The sequence below is a fragment of the Lagopus muta genome, chromosome 3 (genome assembly GCF_023343835.1).
Source record: "Lagopus muta isolate bLagMut1 chromosome 3, bLagMut1 primary, whole genome shotgun sequence".
In the NCBI taxonomy this organism is placed as follows: domain Eukaryota; kingdom Metazoa; phylum Chordata; class Aves; order Galliformes; family Phasianidae; genus Lagopus; species Lagopus muta.
Genome location: NC_064435.1, coordinates 32,966,979 through 32,992,271, shown reverse-complemented (window position 1 = coordinate 32,992,271; position 25,293 = coordinate 32,966,979). Strand labels below are relative to the sequence as shown.

Genomic DNA, 25,293 nt, shown 5'->3' with positions numbered 1-25,293 from the left:
GGGAGATGACACCCATCTTTTGTTGTGCTCCTGCAGTGGCAGCAAGTCACCTTGTTTCTTCCTTAAACAAGTCCTAAACCATCATTCTCTGCTTTCACAGCTGGACAGCAACCTATTATTTGCTTCCCCACCACCTTTTTTTTTTTTTTTTTTTTCATCTTTCACTTTTTTTGCTGCAACACATTCTTATTTAGGCTTTCCCTACCTTCTCTGTTTCCATATGATCAGTCACTCTCTGCCTGGTCTTGCCAAGCGGTGCACAGTAGATTCTGTTGGATGCTTGTAGGATACCCTAAAATGGAACAACTCCTAATGCCTCCACCAGTATTACCTCAGAGTGCAGCACAGTAACATCTGAATTGCCAAACCAAACAGCTTTTATCTTGTAGCAGAATCATTTTAACATGTTTTAGGTATGTCAGTATAATCCTTTGAGAGCCTCTCTAAGATCTTTCCCTGGTAAGATGAATTCCGTTTTAATTTTTGGTGTCATATGACCTTTATTTTCTGAAAAAAGTAGTATTCAATTCACCTTTTGGTTTGTGCAGACCACACAGCTGTTCTGATATCAGTTATTTCCCAGAACTTCAATTTCCCCTTTCAGAAACTGTTTAAAACCTTTGGTGAAGTCTTTCTTGCTGTGATTGCTCTATCAGTGTTGGAGCTCTGAGCCTTCCTGGCTTTAGCCATCACTGGCAGTTTGATTCTAGTGAAACATTTCAGTAATATAAATGAGCTCTTTAGCCAGGAGTTCTTCACTATGTTCTTAAAATTTTGCTTTGAATTATTTTATAGCAAAAAATTGACTCCATGTTATCTTGTAATTGTTATTTTTCCCTACAGAGATGGTAGTACAGGTGAAACTTGAAACTGTTCTTTTTTTCCCACTACATTTATCACAGATGGTGTGGTAATACCATTGCTTATTCTGGAAGATTGCTAGATGTGGTTCTATGCTGTTTAGTAGAGCAGTGCTAGATTTTCCACAGAATAATTCACGGAGATTCTAAATGAAAGCAAAACACTGAAAATCAATCATTTTATGTTTGGTTTAAAAAAAATAATCTCTCCTGATGTTGTCTGAGAATAATTATGGCATTCCATGTTGCCATCTCTCTGATGTAACTCTACTGCATCCTACCAAGGAGAGATGCTGTTCCACAGCAGCTGTATTTTTGTGGTGCTCCCCAGGAGGTGAAGTCTGTTGGAAAACCCACAGAGAAAATGGGGAAACCTTTGGCACAAGAGTTCTGGAGAATAAATGTAACAGGGAGCTGAAAAGAGGGATTGTTTTTCTGAAAAGCATCCATAAAAACAGAGCAGTGGTCTGTTCCAGTATTGTAATTGCAATGCGCCAAGATGTTCATTATTTTAGCGTGTGCACTGTTTTGTCTGTTTTCACTTACAAAGAGAAAAATGTGTTACCAAGCCCATAAATGTCTGCAGAACTGCCGAGTCCCCTGACTTTTATCAGTAGCCTCGTGATATTTAGCCTCCTTTGTAAAGCATCAAGTGTTAGGGTTAAGATCTTACTTGAGAAGTTCACATCTCTCCGTTCTGATTTTTAAATTTAACCCCTGTATTTGCTGAGGAAGCTGACGTGCACACAGCTCCAGAAAAGCGGAGAAAACTAACGGGAATCCCAAATCTTGCTATGTGAACAAAGTGGGTTTGTGTTCATTATGCATGGTGATTATAAAAATTACCTGAGGTTTGTTGTAATCAAATTCCCCTTGGTATTTCTGATCATTTGTCTGATAATTCCCATTTGGTACAGAGGTTTTATCACAGCAGAGGGCAAGGCTCCTTGTCTACGCTTGTTGCCCTGGAGAAAGTCATCCTCAATTCTCCCATCCTCTGCCTGCAGGTGTGCGTTCCCTTCTCCTCCCTTGTGCCAGGTCTGGCGCCTGACTCACCACCCCATGAGCTCACTGAATCATTGGGAAGCTGGGTTTGCTGCTGGTTTGGTGAGCTGATTCAGCTCAGCAAGCAGGCAGACAGCTCAGCATCCAAGCAGAAGCTGGTGGCTTGGGGTGAAGGGCAGAAACATGGCCACCACTTGAGGGGTATGAGACCATACGCGGTGACTCTCACTCTGTGTACTGGGACACTGCATCCGACTGTGGCAGAATGCCTAGTAACAGACACATGCCAGCATGGTGATGTGCAGAAGGTTTGATGTGCATGTTTCTAATGAGAGCATTTTGGAGAAAATTGTTGCAGAGTTACTCAGAAGATAGAAAGACCTGCTTGGGTTTTTTTTGACATTTTAAATAGAAGACTAATCTTTGAGAGAAATTAATACAAAGTATGGGGACAAAAGGGTAAATAAATGCAAACACTTGCCTAGGTACTGCTTTAATGAGATGCTGAAGGTGGAATCCAGTGTGCATGGCTAGGGCATTTGAGGTGCTTCTGAATGTTAAATACTTATAAAGCAGCCACCTAAAGGCAGGCTCTCTCTCTAATCAGTGAGTAGAGTCCCTCTGTAGGCCTTCAGGCATTTCAGTTAGGTTGACAGGATTTCCTTTTAGAAACCTTCAAAGACACTTGCTTCTTTCATTGTATGTGGAGGGAATGGAGCTTGCCCACTTATTTTTACCAGGATTGCTTAGGAGCTTAAGCTGGAGGGACTTGATATCACCTTGAGTTACTTGGTTGATCCACAGATGAGTGATGATATGGATAAATGTTGTCTGTGTTTGAACAGCCATGGTGTAATTCCTAAAGTGTCACTTCAGGGTGTCTCATACACTTTCCGCAGAAGAAAGCATGAAGCAGATCTCTCATTTGAACAGCAGGAACTGTGAATCACTTGAAGAAACTATGACACTCAATTTAGATAAATGGTATTGAGTATTCCTTAGCAGAGTCTGTTGTCACAGGACAAGGGGAAGTGATTTCAAACTAAAAGAGAGGAGATTCAGACTGGATATGAGGAAGATCTTTATAATAAGAGTGAGGCCCTGAAGCAGGTTGCCTGGAGATGTGGTGCATGCCCCATCCCTGGAGACCTTCAAGGTCTGGACAGGGCATTGAGCAATGTGCTGTAACTCTAAATGTCCCTGTTCATTGCAGGAAAGTTGGACTGGATGGCCTTTAAAAGTTCCTTCCAACTCAAATGATTCTATGATTCTACTAGCCCTAGAAATGGAACTCAGAACTTATCCAGGGTGTCATCAGCTTCTGTACTGGGCTATGTTGACAACAAAAATGCACAGCTTTAAAAATGTTTTAAAAATTTCCCACTATTGTTAAAGGAATGACCAAAGACTGTGGGGTGGATGAAGTTGAGGAGGATCAGAGGGCCTGCAAGCACTAAAGGTATCATGAGGAATAGCAGATGGTCTTACAGGTCTTATATCTTTGCCTAATGTGGGACAAAAAATAGAAGAAAGACAATGAAAATCTTAAAAGGCCCTGTATCCATATTACTGGATGAGTTATGCTTACTCTTTTGAGGGTTACCACCCACTGACTTGGCTGCTTTAAGGCATGCTAGTCAAAAATTAAAGAACAGTAGTACAATAATAAACAGAATATGCTGTAAATAATCAACACAGGATACCTTTTAACTTGTGCTTTTTCCAAGGACTGCAGAAATACTAATGATAGCAGATTTTAGAGTAGTATTTGGGTTTTGGTAACTTGCTAGCGATAAGGAAGTGTGCATTAAGTCAAGCTACTCAGTCATTTTTAGCAAAAATTCCCCTGGTGTCATTCCTCACTATTTTAGTGAATAAAAGCTGTAACATCTGAATTTGTGAATGTATCCCTAATAAAACACATGAATTTACCTTGGATTGTTGTAATCTATTTTACATCTAGAGCCAATTTATGAACTGAGACTGCAACATTATCTGTTTGGCCACAGTTGTGTAGGATTTAGGGAGACCGTTACCATAGTTAGACCAATAAAAATGTTCTGAAGCTAACCCAAGTTTATCTTCCAGGCATTCCAGTAGTTTCTTTTATCTCTGTATCTGTAGAAGGTCAGCATTTCTTATCTCACTGTTAACTTCAATCTATTGCTGGCATATAGGCTCACAGAGCAAGACTTCCCATACTCTGCTGCTCTGCAAACTCTATTCCTAAGAGCAAAAGGTTGCTGAGTTAGTTTCTTGATCTTCTTGGTATGGAGAATTCCTCTAAAACATGAGCTCTCTGAAGTGGGGAATGGTAAAATGAAGAGAGGATGAAGAATATATAGTCAGGGAGTGCAGTGCTCCTTAGAAGAATAACAAATACAGAAGGATGTGCCATCACAGAGGTGCTGGAACAGAAACATCCCCTTTTAGTTCTCCTGCATCTTATGCAGTTCAAAACCTATTTTCCCCATCACTAGCTTGCTCTGCAAATTTTTCTTTTCCTCAAATTCAAGGCTTCTTGCACCTCAGCAATTTGTGAATGTAGTATAACCGTATTTCAACAAACAGGTCCCTGTTACAGGATACTGTGGGTACTTTCCATATAAAAAGTTGTCTGTCAAATCCTGTGAATCCTTTTTAGTGTTGCCGGGGTGGACTGGAAAAGCTAGATAAAAGAAGGGCCTGGTTAAATAGAACTGAAGTCCGTGCTGTCTTGGGTGTTGTACAACCAAATCATGAGACTGTTCATTTTGACAATTTGTTAGGGGCACATATTTAAGTCTGGAGAATTCACCACCATTCTGGCAGCTGTGCAGCATGGGCATCATGAGAAGACCGTGTGTGCTTTGTGTAGTTCTCCTTTTGTGTGACATAAAAGAATCTTTGATTAGTATCAGAAACCTATGGAGTTGTTGGAGGTAATCACATGCTGAGGAGCCTGAACACATCCCTGTGTGCTGACTGATTCTGTGATCATACTCAGGAGTGAACCACACTGCTGACTTGGTGCTGCTTCTCCCTTGTGCCCTGGTATAGCTGTTTTCTACATTCTCTGCACCAGCAACTCCAGGATGAGTAATGCTTCCTCTGAGAACTGTCTACTTCTCTCCTCTCCTGCTGATTGCTAGTGGAAGTGCATGTACGAGGTTCAGGGGTTCTGGTGCAAAGTACAGTGCAGAGCAGCCCTTTAATTTGCCACAGGAATATTTGGCCTTCAGTCAGAGACAGTTCAGATACAGAGCAACATGTTCTACATTTATTGCACTGATACTGCTCTACACCACAGCCTTAACTGAACACCAGTGCTACCACAACAGCAGAAAAGAAACACAAACATGTGGAGCACCAGTGTGTTGAATCTAGTAGCTGTGAGCTATTCACTGGGGTTTTTTAGTATTCAGCCACCTACAGCTGCCAGAACTGCCACTTCCCTAGCCTGCAACAGAAGAATGTGCTGGGCTTTTCAGTTTGGAATTGATCTCAGTAATGCGTCTGGGTATTTATGGGTCTGGGTGTTTTTGAAGTCATACCTTGCTGTCAAACAACTCATCTTCAAAAAAGCTCTTGCAGTTAGTTTGGATGAGAGCATAACACTAGGCAGTGCACATCACCAAGGATGCCTCACCTCAGTCTTCCAGACACCTTGCTGAGTCACGTCTGGCATGAAATGAGGAGCCCTTGTCTCTGCCCTTATCTTCAAAGCTCTGCGTGGGCCCCTCATTGTTTGAAGAAGATTTTGCCCTGCTTTATCATGAATCTTTGGCATCTACACTTTATAGGAGCTATGTTACTCTACAGGAGAGGATAAAATTGCAAGTGGGCAAAAATTGCCATTCTGAGCCTACAGATGCAAGCATCTCCAATGAGTCTGTATGGATAGGCAACTTCTAAAATAGACAAAGTTGGAATTTGAATCATGGCTGGTAGATCCTCCAGGGAATATTAATCCCATTTGTCAAGTAGAGGATGGAAGGAAAACCCATACTCTCCCCTTGGTAGTTTGTCAGTGCTTCTTGCACACTGGATCTATTGACTCAAGGTATACCTATCTCTTCTTTCAGAAGATATCCTGAGTACAAGTGTTGCATAATCAAGCACTTCAAGGCCTTTACCATGTGCTAGATCTGACCGTGCAATACCTACATTTTAGCTGCTGTAATGGATGTGGGTAGCTTGATAGTTTTAAAGAGGAACTAGTCTATTTTGTCAGTAATTTGGAGCTACAGCTAACTACCTTGATTTCAGTTCTACTTTTTTGTAGTGCTGGAAGAAAATTCTTTCTTCCTTAGAAACCTCATGTAAAATAAACATCTTCTACTATGGCTAAAGCCATATACACTCTGGGAACTGTTCAGCTTACAGTACGTGGGATGGAAGATTGCCTTGGGCACACACGTTATGTGATTTGCAAAGGCTGGAGGTATTACTTCTGCTGTTTCTCATGCATCCTTCATATTTATATTCATTTTGTATACAGTACATACACTGTTTTCCATTTATTCTCTTATTTTTGTTTCTCCTACTTAAAGTCCTTATGCTCAGTGCTGTCAGGGAACTGTTTTAAATGAAAATGTGGAATAGTTTTAATGAATTAAAGCTGAAAGAATGTGAGCTTAATATTTTACATTTTAGACCTTTTCCTTGGTGAAGGTTAAGTGCGAAAAATTTTGTCTGCAGCCTTTCTAGCTTAAGCAGAAAGACTTTCCATAGTTCAGGTTTAAATTCTCTGCTATGGACATTCAGTTTTCCTGAATCAAAATTGTTAAACTGAAATGAATAGCTCATGGCAATGATGATGAAGTATCAAGCCTTCATCTCTCATGTCTCTAGCTCTATTTTGCTAGTGATGATTTTGCCAGTTCTGTTGCTAGCACTGAACAAATCTCAGCAACAAAGCTCAGTTTGGTTAATGGGTTCCTTGCAAGCATTTTCCTTATTGGTATTAAGAACAGATGTAAAGAATTCTTACATTTGCACTGTATGAACATAGATTTCATTGCTTCTGTAAAAACCTAGAAATGTTGCTACATTTTCCATCTGTATCAGGGCACCTTTTGTGCCTGCTGTAACATACATGGGGTGAGACAGATTGTTTTCAACTACTGAGGATGCTATTTGCCTGTCCCGCTTGCTTCAAAATCCTTTGGCAGTGTGCCTGTAAAAGAGCTTCAGAGGATCAATGTCCTCAGGGTGCTGCTGCCTTTAATGGAAAGCTTGTTGTGTTCTTCAGTTGTCTGACTCTTGAGAGGGAAAGAGTGAGGTCTAAATCTCTCTCTTGCCCTCAGTGCTAGTAGTACCTATTGCAAATTATTTTAGTTTGAGATGTCTTCATTTGTTACGCCACAGCAAATTTTGCTTGACACCACAACATGCAGAGACAGTGGTAAGAGCTGACTTGTAGTGCAGGGAGTGAAAGCCATTCTTTAACCTCAAATTTTATTTTGGTTTAATTCTCAATTTAATAATGCCACTTTTTCCCTCCTAGAATGCAATCACAATATTAGCCCTATGTTCTCCCATCAATAATCCGAATAGAGGTGTTCAAGTTTATTCCTTAGCTCTCTGTCAAGAAAAGGAAAGCCATAATTCCTGTGAAGAAAAGATACTCTCGGCTATTGCTCCAACAACTGTAATTTACTTTCTATCATGTTTCTGCTGGCCCATTGCTCCCTCCTGCCTAGTTCCAAATGATAGCCCTCTCAATGAGATCCACTGCATCCCCCCATTTGGTGTCATCCTCGAATACCATAACAGTTTTTATACCTCCTTTTCCTTTAAAGATGATTGCTTGTTTTGCTTAAACACTTGGTGCATTCAGGCTGTCTTCTTCATTATTGTGCTTTGGATTAAGTTTTATTTTTGATTTTTGTTTTAAGGTTAGGTTCTCAGTGGCTCTGAGTAGACTGGATATTTACAAAAAGCCATTTGTGAAAGTAACTCTACCTTCCAGTTAGTAATTTGTCCCTTTATATGTAGTTGTTCCTAACTCACATTTCAATAGTTCTTTCAGTCATAGGGAGCTGCAGGACAAATATTTTTCCAAAATATATTCGTAAGGGATGGTCCTCTTCCTGTTATTGGCCACCCTAGGTCTGTTGCAGGAGACACCTATAAGAAGATCTCTTTCAAAAAAATCTACTTCCAAATCAATGGGGTTCTTCTGTGTATCCCAACTAACCGTGCTGAAAACTACTCTTTAATAGGTGTAAGCTAAAATCACGAAGGATTTTTGAGCTTAGGCTTTATTTTCAGATTTGGATTGTTACTGTCCTTCATGGAAGTTTGAGAAAATTTTAACTGAACCTTGTGATTCCTGAAATAAATCAGTTTCAAATGGCTACAGACCATGGACTGGAGCCCTGAAAATAAACCTTTAGGATTTTGTCTCTCTTCTCATCAGTAGTATTGTTCCCTCTGAATTCTTTACTGCTCTTTGGCAGCACTGGCAATGCTGTCTTTTCTCATCATCTTGAAGTGACTCCCACAACTTCATCGTCGATTTTCAGTAGTGGTGGCTGCTATGTGCCTCTGTAGCTCTAGAACTGCTGATTAAATAAAATCCAATTTTAGTTCAATGCACTTATCATATTGATACATGTATTGTCCTTATACAGCTATTTTTAAATTGTTTGTTGCAAGATAAAGTGCTAAGTAGCTGTAATTTATGAACTTGAAACGTACAAAACCCATGGCAACCCTAGTTCAGTGATTATTCCAGGTAATTTCATTACCCAATCAGTCTGGGATTTCTACTGTAGTTTGCTCATATGTACCCTCTTAGAAAACTCCTTTCTGCCCGAGCTGAAGAACTCTGTGAGTGACACTGAACATTAACTTTGTTCAGTGCCAAGCATTCATCTAGTGATATATCACTTCTATCAACCTATGGAAGTATTTTGGGAAATATGATTTTAATTTCTCCTGTCATAGTTTTGGAACAAAGTATTTGAATTGCTTTTTTAGTGAGAAAGTTATTTGACTTGTGAGATCAACTGCTGACTCGTGCAATATGCATGTGAGGTGACCACCTGCACCCTTCAGTTAGTTCTTGAATATTTAGAGTGGAATACATGTTTCCTGATGCTCAGTCCAGATCTGAGTGATGTTTGCCAAAGTTTCACAGCGCGAGGGACTAAGGGAAAAGGAACTTTCATGGGTTTTTGAAGGTCTGGGGCAGAAGGGAAAACTTGATTCTGACACTTGTATAAGGTTGAGTGTTGTAAATATTCAAAGTCACCTGAACTTCAAAACACTTCTTAAAACCTGGTAACACTCTTGTTATTTTTGGCTATTTCACTGAATTGAGTTGCCAGATTCAATTTTGATTCACTTTTGTTCACTCGTTCATCATCTTGTACTCACCTTTGCAGCTGTGTTGTTAAGGCACTGCCCTAGAACAGAAATGACATCCCTAAAATGGAGGATGTCTTGTTTCTGTAGCCATGCTTTTTCAACCAAAGAACTTTGGCCAGATAATAATTGGACATCTCCTAGGACTTCCTCAAGAGAATGAGTTGTCTATTCCTCAGCAGGATGATTTAGGCACCCAAGGTTCGAGAAGGCAGGTTTCCTTCTTGCTAGCTACCTTAGGCCTTTTGCTGATTAGGCTAGATGGCTCTGAAACTCAGTCTTAGATTCCTCATTTGCAACTTGGAGGCTTGACACAGATCCTCATTTTGCACTGATCCATCACCTCTGATGCCTACAGGAAGTTTCAAAAACACCCCTCCCAGCTGTTGCCCCATTAATCTCCTGGAGATTAGAGGTCCCATTGCAAATAAATCTGAATGTGCTCCATGGGAACTCCTCAATCAAACCAATCCATAGTTCTGCATGTTGATGTAAATCAGAGTAGCCATATTTAAAGGGTTGTCAATATGTTAGGCTATAAACAAAAAAAAAACACTGGGGAGCTCTGCCATTGGAACAGACCTCCCACTCTGCTTTCTCTGCTAGAGGGCCTGTAACTTTGGCCAGAGATTGGACTATGAAACAGCTGGAAGAGCTAACTTCTTAAATTAATGGAGTATGAATTGCCAAAAGTCATGTACCAGAGCCTTGAGCTCTACTGGTATCATGATATCATGCTGTTCTCCATAATGTAATATTAAGGGAAGAGTGCCGATTGCCATTTTCCAGCCTTTATGTTTCAGCAAAAGTTAACAATGTACAATACAAAATGTGAATGAAAGAAACTAGACCCAAGGATTTTTTTTAGGATCTAAAGTATCTTTTTTAACCATGAACTTTCATATTCCTTCAGATTGCTAAAAAACTAGATGTATATTGAAAAACCTCTCCTCGGAAAAGAAGACTTAACGTAGTTGAAGCTTGACTCTAATGTAATTTAGACTTTGTGAGTAGGACATGGAAAAATATTGTGTTAGTAAGAGCTAGTTCCACCATCATGTTTTTAATAAGGGAATTGAATGTTTGTTCTCTCTGAGTCTGGAAGGGGGTGTGGAGGGGTTGTGACAACAGAAGCAAATCCCTGTGTACCCAGTGTTGGAGTACTAAACTTAGTTTTCACTCTTTTGAACATATTTTCTTTCAATTTATGATAAGGACAATCTAACACATTACACAGAATGAGAGAAACTGCAAGCTGTAGGATTCAGCTGATCCATAAGTAAGTACATTTCCTGCTGCTGTTATTTAATCCAGCTATGCAATTATAGTAATATAATATTTCATTTTTTTTTTTACTGAGAAACAGTATTTTTTAGTATTCTGAATTGAGGATGTAAAAAATGTGTGGACTGACAAGTCACCTCTTTGACTGCAAAAACAATTCCAACTGATTACTAAAATACTGTTGCTTAAAGATAATGGTGTAATAGATACAAATTCATCCCATAATTCTTTTAACCTCAGTAAATGTGTTGCAAATGTTCAGTGTCTTTTGTGGTAACATAAAGCAGAAGTCTTAATTAGTCTAAACAAAACAATTACATAGGAGAGTTTTTAAGTGTGTTTTCAATTTCAGAAAAATTTCTCATAAATTTGCCTTATTTCTTTTTCACATCTTGAATCAGATGCAAGCAAATGTGTTTGTATGTGTGTGTTATCCCCAAAGCACTGGGAGGGTTGTTATGTGAAAATTATCCTTTTAGTTTACACTCATGCTGCTCTTTGGTCACGTTTCAATCCGTTAGAAGGAAAAAAGAAGATAGGGGGAAATAAAAGCACAACAGCTCTGCTCCAGGCTTTCGTGGTACTGCAGCCCTTAACAGAAGGCAGAGCTTAGCTGTGTGTATGCAATGAGTTCCATGTTTCTTATTTTAGAAAAACAAACAAACAAACAAAAAAAACCACTACCAAGATAACACAAAAGATTAGTTACCTATTAATTTTCTTTCTTTCTTTTTCAAAATCAGGAAAGCAGTTGCCAGCAAATGCATTCCTTGCCGCCTTCTTTGCCTTCGCTTCTTTCGCTTCCCTAAATTGCTCGTTAAATATTTCAGTTAAGGTCATCTTGCTTTTTGATTCACTGAATGTAGTGACGTTGTTATTTATGTTCAGAAGATGATAAGAAGTAGTCAGGTTTCTAGTCACAGTAACTTTTGTTATGTTAAGTGCTGAAATATAGGAAAAGCCTGCTTTATGAAACCTCTGAGTTATTTTTCTGTCTGGAGCAACCTTGTGTATAGTTTGTGTTTCTTGCTAACAATAGGTTTTATTGGACTGCTGAAAAAACAAATATGCTGAAACAGTGAGGCAAAAGGAGATGCTCTTGTTTTATCATCCAAGAAAGCACATACATCATTTGGGGCTCATTAACCCACATCAAGTCATCTAAAGAAATTTCCTGTTTGACCTCCCACTTCATGTATTTTCAGTACCAGTTAACAATTTAGGTCTATGTTGGGCCTGCCAGAATCTCCCAAATACCTAAACTGAGATAGATACACTGTTGAACATGTAGGTATACCTTACAACGTGGGGAGTTGTAACAGTTTGGATAAAAATTGTTTTGGAGGAATAAGTGCCTGTCAGATTCAATCTATTTCAAGCAGATTCTGCCAGCTTCTGCTCATTCTAAGATCCATAATATTTTCTTCCATTTTCCTTACTGATTAATTCTATTGGAATAGTTATCATGGGAAAATAATCATACACTCACAGAATGGTTTGAGTTGGAAGGGAGCTCAAAGACCATCCAGTCCCAACCTCCTGCCATGGGCAGAGCTGCCACCAGCTCAGGCTGCCCAGGGCCCCATCCAGCCTGGCCTTGAGCACCAAGGATGGGGCATCACAGCTTCTCTGGGCAGCTCTGCCAGTGCCTCACCACCCTCTGAATAAAAGAATTCCTTCCTTATGTCTAATTTAAATCTTCTGCCTTTTAGCCTAGAGCCATTATCCCTTGCCCTCACTGCGCTCCCAAATAAAGAGTCCCTCCTCAGCTTTCCTGTAGGCCGCTGTGCTTCTACTGACACAGTTACCCAGGCAAACTTTCTGGGTAAATCCAAGTAGGAATAGTTGAAAATTGAATAAAAGTGACTTACTGTATCAGAGCTGAATTAATACTTTACTAGATTGTTTGATTGATTGATTTTATTGTATCTTTATTACCTAATCTTTAGGCTTTTTTTCTAGTTTACTAGTGTCCTTTATTCTTTTCAAGTGTGAGAGTTTTATTCATTTTTAAGCTAGTTTACTAAGCACTTGAAGCCAAATTGGAACCTTTAGATGGTGGATTTCTACAATGTAGCAAAATAGCCTCATGCCTCAGGCTGACGTAGTTTCCCAAATGGTGGATCAAATACTACTGAATTTTTTAGTCATATCCACTGAAACCACGAAAAAATAAATTTTCGTGTGTTATCTTGGGAAAGGAGAAATGTATGCAGGTTATTTTCATTTAATTTAAGGGTTTTGCTCATGACTTATAAAAATGGTATTTCACACCATTCAAAACAATGACACCAAGTGGTTTTCTTCTGCATTGTTCCCCACCAAAGGATGTGTGTTCAGGGATATATTTTATCATTCTGGTGCTGAATTGCCCCTTGCACATTCACCTTATCGATGTTAGGGATTTTTTAATGACTCCTTAGCAGTAAGTGATAAAGTCCTTTGGAAATTAGTCTGCTGAGATAATCCCACTGAATTATGACCATTACAAACCCATGAGCTCAGATTTAACCATATGCATTCTGCAAATAGAAATAAATGTTGTACTGATCTGCAAATCTGATCTTTTGGGGTTTTTTAACAATAGATTTTTCCACTGTTTATGGCAGTACTGCTGCATTGGTGAAGTCACTTGAAGTTCATAAGTTGTGGGCATTTTGTATCTTTTCATTCTGAATCTATGATGAGCAAGGCTGGACAGTGTGACAGCAGTGCCAAACAGTGGGAGAGGTTCTGGAGCTTTCTTACATATTAATAGTGGTGCTGTAGTTCCATTAGCTTATTCAAAAATACTTCTTAGTCCATACGGTGCCCATTCCTACAGAAAGTCCAGCAAAAATAGTCAGAATTGGATTCTCTTGTCCATCTATCGGCATTTGCAAAGTTAACCACCATAACGTTTTCCATGTTGTTCTACTTTTGGTTAGTTAAAACTGCAGTCAAACACCTTGTACTTGTAACATTTGTATAGAATACTTAAATACCAAAAATGCAAAAGCACTTTATACAAACAGAAATCACTGCTCTATTCACTGGAATAAAGCTGTTTCAAGGTGAAATGGGAATCCGCTGCATAAGGACATTTTCTATAGAATGTTGGTCTGAAGAAGTAAGGAACTCATAAATGGCTGGATCTGTTGACATATGTGGGTCTAGTATTTTCATTTTGTCAGAAAGATCTCACTTCTGGCATCATGCTGAGTATGTAAGTTCAGGAATGACTCAGAGATGTGAATCACATACAACACTCCCCAGAGTCCCCTGGGTCTTCCTTGAAGGTTTTGTGACTGTGCTTCTTTTGTGAGCTTAAATAAGATCATTTAAGCCCCAGGCCATGTTACTCAGTTGTCATATATTGCCATTTCGGGGATTATTTGGAAAACTCTTTACCACCAATATGTTCAAGGTATGCAAAAATTTCTGCATGTAGTAAACCCTTTTATGTTCTATGTGTTATCTGTGTTATACAGGAAGGATTTCTCTCAATGTCACACATACACCTACACCCCTCAAAATTCGTAAACGATATATAGTCAGCAGTATCTGTTCAAAGGAAGAACTATAAATACTGTTCTTGCATTACAGCATGCTGTAAGCCTTTCTTATTGTGCGATGCTGTTAAGTCTCCACTTTTACCCCAGATTGGAAATGTGCTGTGGCAGGGTTCCTTGGTAAGGCTGTGTGCAGTCTGAATAGTAACCAGCATGCAGAAACTTGAATAAGAAGATTCATGAAAAATGAAAATATTCCTGAAATTTCTTTAAACACAGCAGCATTTAATGAAAATAATAGATCTGTTTTCAGTAGAATAAAATTATGGCACAGTATGCTCTCTGACATTAAATCATAACAAACTCCTTTGTGCACCTTCTGGAAAGTATCATATTTTCATATGTTCTTAAATGTGAAAAACAGAGATCTGGAAACTTTGACGATAGTACAAAACTACCATCTCCATGTGTCTTTTTCTGCTCTTTAGCAGGCTGGTTCAGTGTCCACTAAAGTAAATGGAAATATTTCTGTTTATTGCTGTGCTATTGGATTCATCCTTCTATATGTTGCCCAATGACTTATTTCATTGTCGCTCTCCTTCACTAGTCATTATTTTTACCCTTCTGTATGTTTAGATAAAGAAGTTCCTAACGCTAATGATTCATTCTGTTTAGTGCTACTAAGTGATTCTTGGTTTTGCTTTATTATCACATGAAGCTAGTGTTGGCAGGGGTGAACAAGAAAGACAAGGCAGAAAATTAATGGCTCTCTTGCAATGAAAAGAGATACTTTGAACAGAATCAGAATCAGAGCTTTTTATTGTACACATGCAGTCAACTTACTGTTCATGAAAAGGGATGTTTTTTAAGCATCTTCTCTCTGTTTAATTTACTGTTCTAAGCATTGTTTTATTCATTAGCTTATTTTCATCTTGATAATTTGTTTTGTTTTCTCTGCTGTTACATTTTTGACCATTATATTCTTGCTGTTATATTCTTGACCAAGGCACTTTCCTTCCACAACTTCTTTACACAATTACCCATAATGACAACAAAAATTCAAAAAAATATTCTTGTTTTGTAGCAAGTTAAGGGCCAAAATCTGTCTTTTGGTACTTACATGCAGTCATCTTTTTAGTGAGATTTGCAGTTACATTACTGAAGCTAGAAATATGGCCTGTGCATCCCAGTTCTCCCCTTTGTGTAACTACTATAAGTCACTGTTTTGAAACATAATTATATTTTATATGTTTCAAAATTGAGGGAAAAATGTTATTAATTATCTTCTAGTGTTTACATACGTAGCCCTTCTTGAGATCTTCTGAAGACTGATGGCTAATCTTTCATTGCATCATATGCTTTGCACTTGGTCTCTAGTACATTAAGTGGAAAAACCTTTTGAGTTGTGCCTTCTTGTCCTTTCATTATACCAGAGGTTTTGCCAAGGGATGGAAAAAAAATACTCTAATGTGCATTCAACCGCTCCTGTGGAAGGGTCCCACTCCACTCACTCATCCCAATTGCTAGCTCTCCAAATGTCATCAGGGCTTTGCTGACTCCTCTGAGGCACAGTCAAAGGAGAGCTTATGTGGCCGTTGGGACAGATGAGTTGTGCGAGTGGGATTGTAAGAGTGTTTTGTTTTAATTCCTGGCATCTTGGCTCATGTAATATGCATGCCCAAGAAGAGAGTACTGAGGATACCACAGAGAAGGGCAGATTTTCATTAGTTGCTCATAACTCTGTGTCATGGTACTGGGGAGCAAAAGGTTCAATAGTAGCTAGTGAGAATCACAAAAAAACCTTTCAGTCAGCTTATCCTAGCTATTACATCATCACTAAAAAATTGGACCTGATCATCAGAAAGTACCTTATTACTTATTACTGGAGAGACCAATCTCTGCAAGAAGCAGAGCCAAAAAAAACATATTAGGTGATATGACAATAACATTATTTTTCACCTCTGCAATTATTTCATACCAGTGTATTTTTGCTGTATGTTTAAGAATATTCAATCTAGATTCTGGGTTTAAGTTTTCAAGGTGAGATCCCAGAAGGCCTATTGGTTTTCACAGCCACTACTGACTTGAAAACCTAACAGAACATTGGTTTGCTTTTTGATTTATTAGGAAGCAGGCTTAACTGAACTTGCTGGCTGGAATCTGTATAAGTCCTGCTGGATTTCTGCTTTGCACCTGCAGAAGCAGATTTAGAGCTACTGCCCTCTGTGGATACTATGCATTAGCAGTATAAGAGAACTGTTGATAAATTAAGAAAATTGCATTGGAAATGTACTTTGCTGTAACCCTGCCCTGCTGGAGTTGGAGGCAGCGTTCCTTGTGAGACTTATGGGACAGCTCTAAATTCAATACTTTGGGCAATATCTTTCTTAGTGTGCTGGGATATATCCCTAGAAATAATGTACAGATAAATGCATGTTATTTATTGCTTAGAAATTGTCATAACTTTTTATTGTTTTATTTATTATAGCCAGAAAAAAAAGACTGATCTGGGGAAGAGTGGAAAAACAACGACAATATATCTTTCTTGCATAAGACAAAGGTAAGATTTAGAGGACTGTAATATTGCAAGTACTTATTTATAGCATAATAATAACTATGAGGTAATTTTTTAAGTTCCCAAATGCTGGCAGCTTTTTATTTAAACTTTTCCAGACCTTCACAGTCTTGGCTGCCTAAGAGCTGGTGCTTTAAAATTCTGAGTCCTTTCCAATTCACTGATACAATGAGTCCACTGCAAGGTACTATGTATGCCATTGGACTGACATGTTGTGCACTAGAGCAGCAAAGGTTGCATTTCATTTTGCAGCAGCATGTTAGAAATGCAGGCATTTCAGGTTCTTCAATTTATGTTATCTCTGTTTTGGGTTTGTTGAAGAAAGGGTTCTTTATTATTTGTTTGTTTATTTCACACTGTCCCTCAGAACCTATAGCTGTAAGTGCCCCAATTTTCCCTGGGGCTTCTTTTTTTTCCTTTTTCTATGGTCTCAGGTACCCAGTTGTGAATGTAATAATATATTTCATTCCTCCTCTCATATATTCCTCCTTTCATATATTCATTGTTCCAAGAGCTGGTGTCTGTGCAAGTTCCTAATCAGGTTATTTTTGATCTTCTATAAGTTCGCAAATGAAGAATCTAACTGTGTTCATTATCCTCGAAACAGATAGACTTGCTAGCCACCAAAATGGCTAGCCACTAAAATGGCATAAAATGGCTCTAGGAAACAGTAAAGTGTGCTTTTCCAAAACCAGCATCAGAATGCAGAGCTGTTCAAGAGCACGCAAACTTTAGGCAGCCAGGCTCTTGCTAGCCTTCCCAGAGGGTGCTGTGTCAGATGGAAAGAGGTCCAGAAAAAGGGAGCAGACAGACTGACAGGGAAGCAGGCTTCACAACAGAGGAAACAATGAAAGATAGAGAGATCATTTCAGCCATTGAGCTGGCGCAGGCGGGAAAACCCTGTCTGGTGGTTTTAGTGTCTTCATGTCCGAGGTGAGGGTTTGGTGATGTGCACACTGACTGCCAGGGTAATGGCTCCCAGATCTGCTCCTTTTCTGTGACTGCTCAGGTAGTAGTATGACAGGGAAGGCAGTCAGATGACAGAACTGACTCACCTGAAGGCCAGCCTTTATGCCATTTAGTGATATGATTTTGGCAAGCAGGGCTAATACTTGGTCCTTCACCAGACTTGCTTTAACCACAGTCCTCAGAAGCTTGCAATTAGTCATGGCTAAGGGAATGTGAAACTATAGCTCATGTGAGCAAAATATTTCCCTAACATAAACAAAACAAAGATCTTTTTCCATTGTTGGAACTTTCTCCTGAGCAGAGTCACTATGACGTTCTGCGTTTTGATAGCGGCTCAAGTCAGATGAGGAAGGAGATACGAACCATATGCTTCTTGTCAAATGAAGATGAATAAAGAATTTAAGTTGACATAGATGCAGGTAGTTACACTTCAGTTGCCTAAAGACAAGACAGAACAGTTTGTGCTAATTTATAGGTGATTTTAATAGTAACTCAATTTAGAAAAGAACAAAGAGTTGAATGAATAAATTAAAAAGCCTAAAAAAACTATCTCCAAAGCTGAAAATTCTGTTAAAATACTACAAATATTCTCAGGAAATATCCTGATGACTTAGAGTATTCAGTGGAGATGAACACCCAGCCATTTGAACTATCTGTTGCATCTGGGGCTGGAACTGTAAAAATTCTTCTAGTCAATCAATTAACTTAGCAAGATACAATTCGTTGAAATTTGATAGTGATAGAGCTTTGCCATGGGGAATACAAAAGAAAAGCTGTTACATTTTATGTTTACAGCAGGTCTGTATATAATGCAGTATTGATAAGTATTTAATGGGAAACAATACACAAGATAGTCAGTATTCTTGTACATTAAAGTATGCTCTTTAATGTTTCTGTTATTTTGAATGTGATATTGCTGACTTGTAATGTGCCCATGCCCTGGAGGTATTTTAGAGACATGCGGACATGGCACTAAGGAACATGGTTTAGTGATGGGATTTGGCATGTCAGGATGATGGTCTTAATGATCTTAAAGGTTTTTTCTAGCCAAGATAGTTATCAGGCTAGATATGGGTAAACTTAGTTATGCATGGTGATTCAGCAACATAAATAAGAATAAACGAGTTCAGTTCTGCGAAAAAATTCTAAATCTAGTAAGAAGAGAGCTTGTGTTACAACTAAAACTTGTGATTCCTAGCAGCTGGAAGTATTAATTTGTTTTCCCATTTTTTCAGGTATTGCCTACAATAAATTCACTGAGCAAGAAATGCAGACTTCTGTCCAGTGCTATGAAAATTAACCAAGGCACATTAACTTCAGGAAATCTTCAAAGGTATGAAAATAAAATGCTTACTCAGTAATTATTTAAACCAAACAAGCCATCAGCATGTGCTACATGGCCTAAGTATTATGTCAGGTCAATAATTAAGCTGTAGTAAATCTTCTCGAGATTCTATTCTGCCAAACTTTAAAGACTCAAGGCTAACCCAAGGACCCTTAACATTTTCATGAGGAAGAAAATGATTGTACAGATAGCTTCTCAATCAAAGTTTGCTATTATTAACTTTCTGCTTTTAAAACATCCAGAAATTGTGTGTTTTAAGTTTGTTGAGTAATACCTGTAAGCAAAATATGCGCCTTTCTTGACTTTACTAAGAGGAATATTTTATAGACTTGAGTTCTATCATGAAAAAAATACTCTTTTTCTGCAGGGAAAGATACACATTAAGCAAAAAGTAGTGTCTTGGAATTTTCCCTTGTTTATGTAAACCTGATGATTATGAAAACTCAAAGCTAATCTCACTACATGCAGCTGGTCATGGTAAAGAAAAGTAGTAAGCAAGCTGTCCTATGTGACTCTGACAAAGTAGTTCTAAAAGATGTGCACAGTGATGTGCTTTCAAGGCCTGGCTGACTTTTAGGTGGAATTAGGCAGCCACTGCAGGTTCTATGGTGGCTTTGTGATATGAGAATTAAGGCACAAGCCTGAAAGTATCAAATCATATATCTCAACAAAGAAGAACACAAAGCCACATGACAGAGCACAGAGCAGTAATATAAAATACTCTGAGATTCATTTTTTCACCTGCCTATATTATATTCTGTCACCTCATTTGTGTGGACCATTTGTGTTTAAACAATTTGCGAATGTATATGATTTAATAGCAGATATATATGGGGTGGAGGTAAATTTAGATTTAAACTTAAGACGTTGCTAGTAATGAAAGACATCTGGTATTCATGAAGTTTATTTCTTGTGCAAGTCTTCGTATGGAATTCTTGTTTGTAAACAGTCATTGTTTGACATGTAAGCTCACGGTGTATTTGAATTACATAATACTTAAGTTACCAGATCTTCAGATAATTTTCGTAACAATAAGAATGAATATAAGATTATTCCATCAATAGTTTACTTACTAATCTGATTATTCTTTTAAAAGGAGTCATCTTTCAAAATTATATTGTAATACTTTTTGCACTAGGAGTCTTGTGGTTTTATTATTTATTTTGCAAATTTAAATAGTAGTCTTTTATATAGTCGGTAGAATTTATTTAGTTATCTAGCTAGCTCTCTTGCATAATGTACACTGAAGGAGTCCCCTGTTTGAAGTAGAAAGCACCTTTCAAATCAAAAAGAATATTATTTTCAAGTTTTTCAGTAAAGTATTTGCCAAATCCTTATCAGAGCAATAGCTTCCAGAGTAAAGGTGTATTCCTGGAGGCATGGTCTGTCTTCTTTATTTTCCCTCCAGGTCTATGGCTTCATATTGGTCTCATATAATATGTGTATTGTTTTCTTGCATACAGAAAATTCTAGCTGTCTTGTACCATCTATCTATCCATTATCTCCAGTTCCAACTCAATGTTATCTGTCAGATTTATCTAGAAATACATTTTTTGTAGGTTGCTTGTAAAGAGGTTAACCGGAGGAGAGCCAAGAAAATGCATGCTTTGGCTTTCTGTGGAAGTGGAAATTATGTGTAATGATTTAGATCATATCATAGAACCATAGAATGTCTTGGGTTGTAAGGGTCCTTAAAGATTCCCTAATTTCAACCCCCTGCCATGGGCAGGGCTGCCACCCACCAGCTCAGGCTGCTCAGGGCCCCATCCAACCTGGCCATGAGTGCCTCCAGGGATGGGGCACTACAGCTTCTCTGGGCAGCTGTGCCAGGGCCTCACTGCCCTCTAAGTAAGGAATTTCTTCCTAACATCTAATCTAAATTTCATCTCTTTTGGTTTAAAGCATTTCCCCCGTATTCCGTCACTATTAGACTGTGTAAATAGTCAGTCTCCCTCCTGCTTATGAGTTCCCTTTAAGGGAAGACCACAATGGGGTCTCCTCAGGTTGTTCTCCAAACTGAACAAGCCCAACTCACTCAGCCATTCTTCATAAGAGAGGTACTCCAGCCCTCTGATCATCTCCATGGCCCTCCAATGAACTGGCACAAACAGATCCAAGTTCTTCCTGAGTTGGAAGCATCAGGTCTGGACTCAGTACTCCAGATGGGGCCTCAGACAGGCAGAGCAGAGGGGAACAATCACCTCCCTCACCCTGCTGACTACCCCTCCTTTGATGCAGCCCAGGTTACTGTTGGCCTTCGGGACTTTAAGAGCATAGTGCTGGCTCACGTTCAGCAAAAGAATGACCTTTTCTTGGAGAAAATGAATTGGATTATTATTTGCAATGCCTTCTAGTTCTATTGAATGAAATAAAGAGTGATCTTTTTGGTGTTGTTTCCAGTCTACCAAATGCAGGAAGCACAAAGTCTTTTTATTGGATGGTTTCCCAGCAATTTTTTGTAGATCCAATGGTTAATATTTTTCAGAAGAAGCTTGGGTAGTGTTTATCTAACCTGAAAATTTAGACTTTCACTCTTCATTGACTACATCATGCACTTTTGTAGAGTGATTTCTCAAGAAAATCTTATAAACATACCTTTCTTTTCTACAGATTTACGGTCATGGAATCTCATACAATGAAACTGTAACTATGAAGTATGCATAAATGTAATTTGTATTTGTTGCATCAGGAATGCCTTCAGAATATTTATAATGAAATAAAGTGTTATCATTTGTACCATGTACAAAATAGCTGGAAAGTTCCAAGAAAAATAAAAAGGTGGCTTTTTGACCTGAAGCTTAAAAATCATGTCTCTTATGTATATAATCTATTAATGACACTCTTAGTGCAAAGACTTTCCTGGCACATTATCTGCTGACATTCCAAAAGCCAACTTCAGCTAATTAAGTTGAACAGAACTTAACCCTTGAGGTTAGGTCTTTTAGAAATGTAGTTTCATTAGTGCATATATGTTTATCCCAGCCTCAACTCCAAACAGGTTTTTGGATCCCAGTTTATCAAGTGTAAGAGCTTGAAAAACTGATTTCATTTAATATTAAACGAGTTTGATCTTGAAGTAAAAACCAAAGATGCTCGTGTTATGGTATTTCTTTACAAATTAGAGGGTTGAGGAGAGGTAGACTGTGTGATCTGAGTTCTTCAGAGTTCTTCACTGACCATCGGTGTCTCCAAGCAGAATATCTTGCAGTAGCTCACTGAACAGTCAGATGAGTCTCACAGAAAAACTCAGAAGATCCCCACAGGCAGTAGGTTGATAGGAAGCATGGACATACAGCAAGTGCAAGTAATGAGTTTTCTAAATCACCCTTCATTTTACTGCGTGTAAACTGAACCATTGTCAGTGATCTATCAGCAGGAGGAATTGCTGAGCATCTTCCTGAAAGGTTTACAGCAGAACTACATATTTTAAATTTTAATTTTTTTTTTTTTTTAGGTCCTTCTGTGTTCTGATACTTCAGTTTTATTTGCTGTCTACACAGGATACAGCCACATCATGCTGAATCTGTAATCAGGCAGCCTTACTCTAGCCAGGATCTTGTCATGGTTTTCACCCCCTTGTTTAAAGGTGTTTTTTTTTTATTTGATTGTTTGTTTGTTTTTAATTATACTCTTAAAAGACTACAAGAAATACCTATCAGAAATTAGGAAATCCCATGGAAAGACTCTTCCAACACCTCAGAGGTACATCTCTGTGTCATATGCCTCTGTTCATAGGCATACACATTCAGCCTTGTACCCACACAAAGTTTTTCTACTAGGAAGCATGTGCTTAAGTATTATTCACTGCATCCCCAAATGAATTCTGCCATCAGTGGTCTCTGTTCTAGTTCATTAGTATATTCCACTTCAGAAACAAAATTGATTCATTTTCCTTTTTCCTCTCATGCTGTCAAGTTTCTGTTTGAAAAAGAGGATTATGTAGAAAGGGATTATTAGCTGAAAGGTAAGGGGTTTTCCCCCTAAATGCATTAGAGTAAATGTCTTTTAATAGATGTAGTAGATAAAATGAGATAGACCAAGGAGACACACCTTTGCCCCTTTGTTTCCTCTTTTTTTGTGACTTTCTTGCCCACAGCACACTTCTGACCTGGCTTAGTGAGCGTCCATCGCGTTTGCTTACCTTTCCTTCTCACACATGAGCCATATATATGTTGGTTTTTTTTTTTTAAATATACCCAATCGATTAACATCCAGAGGGAGTTTTCTGCAGTATATCAGTACAGTAGAAAGTCGTGTACTTGGATTCTTTGCTTTAGAAGGTGGGAGGGTGAAGATTCTGGGATTCACTTGTATATCCTTAGCCTAACATGTCACTTATATGAAGCAACAGGCATTTGTTTGCCCCTGTGGCTGCTCATCCCTATTAAATTAGTTCACACCAGTAGAGCTCCAAAGACAAAGCATGAAGTTTTTCTCCTTCATTTCCTCCTGCTACTTAGTGAAAGGGATTCTCAGCTGCTGATTAAGTTGCTTCACTGCATTTCTTACCAGCATGTTTCTCTGCACTGCACTCCTTAATGAGGAGTATGCAATCAGCAGTTAGGTGACTGGTATACTGAGAGTATGCTCAGTAGAAGAGAGACAGGCAAATATATATATATATTTATTCAAAAAACTTCTTTCTAACTCCTGTGCCAAACTGAAGGCAGGAGCTTTCATGTAAGTGTACTATTAAGAGTTCAAGGTCAAGCTTTCAAAATGCCAGTCTTTGGAAGTATTTATGGACATTTAGGTGGTGTTCCCACATTTAGACGGTGTTTTTCTCCTGTAAGAGCCAGCTCACTTCCTTCCTAACCATTATCACTTGTATTATGCTTCAGTGGAAAACTGGTGCTATTCAAGGGCATCAAAATACGACACATGTAGTCTGATAAAAATATTTTTAGTATTGCACACAAGGAATGTTTTTAAAGTAGAGTTTATAAAAGAATTGTATGTGACATTATTTCCTCTACCTCTTCCAAATATTTCCATTCAGATGGATGTTTAAGAAGACTGCAGATTTTTTTTTCAGCCACATGTTTCTTCTGCCAGTAACTTGATCCAGAAGTATCTTACTGTTTTTCTTGCAAAATGCGAAATGTCTTTATTAGGAAGTAGACCAATAGCATCATTAAGATTGTAATGATATAGTCAGAGAATGGGGAAAAAAAAGAATACCACAAGGAAAACTCTTTCCTGGCATTATGTAGTAAGACCAAAAAGACAAAAGAAAAACAGCTAAACCAAAACTGTGCAAACAAACAGAGCTGCTTAATGTGACATCAGTAGTGAGATACAGTAATACTAAAACTATACATGTTTTCTAAGTTACATATACAGCTAAGATTAACATTTCTTTACTTTTTTTAGTGATCTAGGAAAAAAAAATGGCATATCTGTGACAGCTTAAATCTACTTGCAGTGAGAAAAGCACTTGGACATGTGTTTATACATTGTATACGTGCTATTGACATAGCAGTGAAGTAGCTCACTGAATCAGGGCCAAGAAACACTAATGGGAAAACTTTCCAGCATTTGTTGTTGCCCTCCAGATTTACAGATCTACTACAATGTTTCTTTGCTTACTCTTGCCGTAACTTGTAATTGTTTTCCCTACTGCATCCTCAGGTGTTCCCAAAATGAATTAAAAATGGCCTATTTTTTGTGTCTCGTAGGTTTTTCTCCTGACAAGTGATCACATTATGTATAGAATTATAGAATCATTCAGATTGGAAAAGACCTCTAAGGTCATTCATTCCAACTGTCCACCTACCACCAATATTGCCCGCTGACCGTGTCCCACAGTGTCACATATGCATGTTTCTTGAACGCCTCCAGGGATGATTACTCCACCACCTCCCTGGGTAGCCTGTGCCAGTGCACTACCTCTCTTTCTCAGAAGAGTAAAGTACAGGCTCACACTGGAAGTATGGACAGTATTATGTCTGGGGGAAAAAAATCAGCTATCTTTCACACTTTATTTCTCAAGTGGAAGAAAAACTGATGGGTTTCCATAATGTTTTGCAGCTTTTAATATATTGAAGTGTGTACAAATGAGAGATGAGATGTACGTGAGCGATTCTGTAAGAGTCATCACCCATTCTTGGCCCCTTTTGATGTTATGCTGCAGTGAGAAAGCTGGTGCACTAGTTAGTTTATTGACCTAGTATTTGGAGGAATTTAGTCGCAATTCCTTCTTCCAGACAACGCTTCCTGTATGACAGAGCTGAAGTCAGTGCTGCAGGGAAAAGATCACTCCACCATGTCGCAGGAGAGCTATGGAAATACACATTTAAGATTAAGGAGCACTTGGATAATGCAGTGATGCCCAGAAATGCCATAGAGAAATCCCAGGCTTCATGCCTCAGAAGCTGTCAAACTATGGGCATGTTTATCTTTAGGAACTGG

General features: G+C 38.5%; 1 protein-coding gene across 7 annotated transcripts in view; it reads left to right on the top strand.

The window, feature by feature from the left end:
- The window catches only part of SULF1 (sulfatase 1), a 190,727-nt gene that overhangs the window by 68,345 nt on the left and 97,089 nt on the right, over nt 1-25,293 (top strand). For all 7 annotated transcript variants that reach the window (XM_048938917.1, XM_048938918.1, XM_048938919.1 and 4 more), the window contains 2 exons: nt 16,482-16,553; nt 18,773-18,870. The gene's annotated coding sequence lies outside the window, so the exon portion shown is untranslated. The remainder of the gene's footprint in view (nt 1-16,481; nt 16,554-18,772; nt 18,871-25,293) is intronic.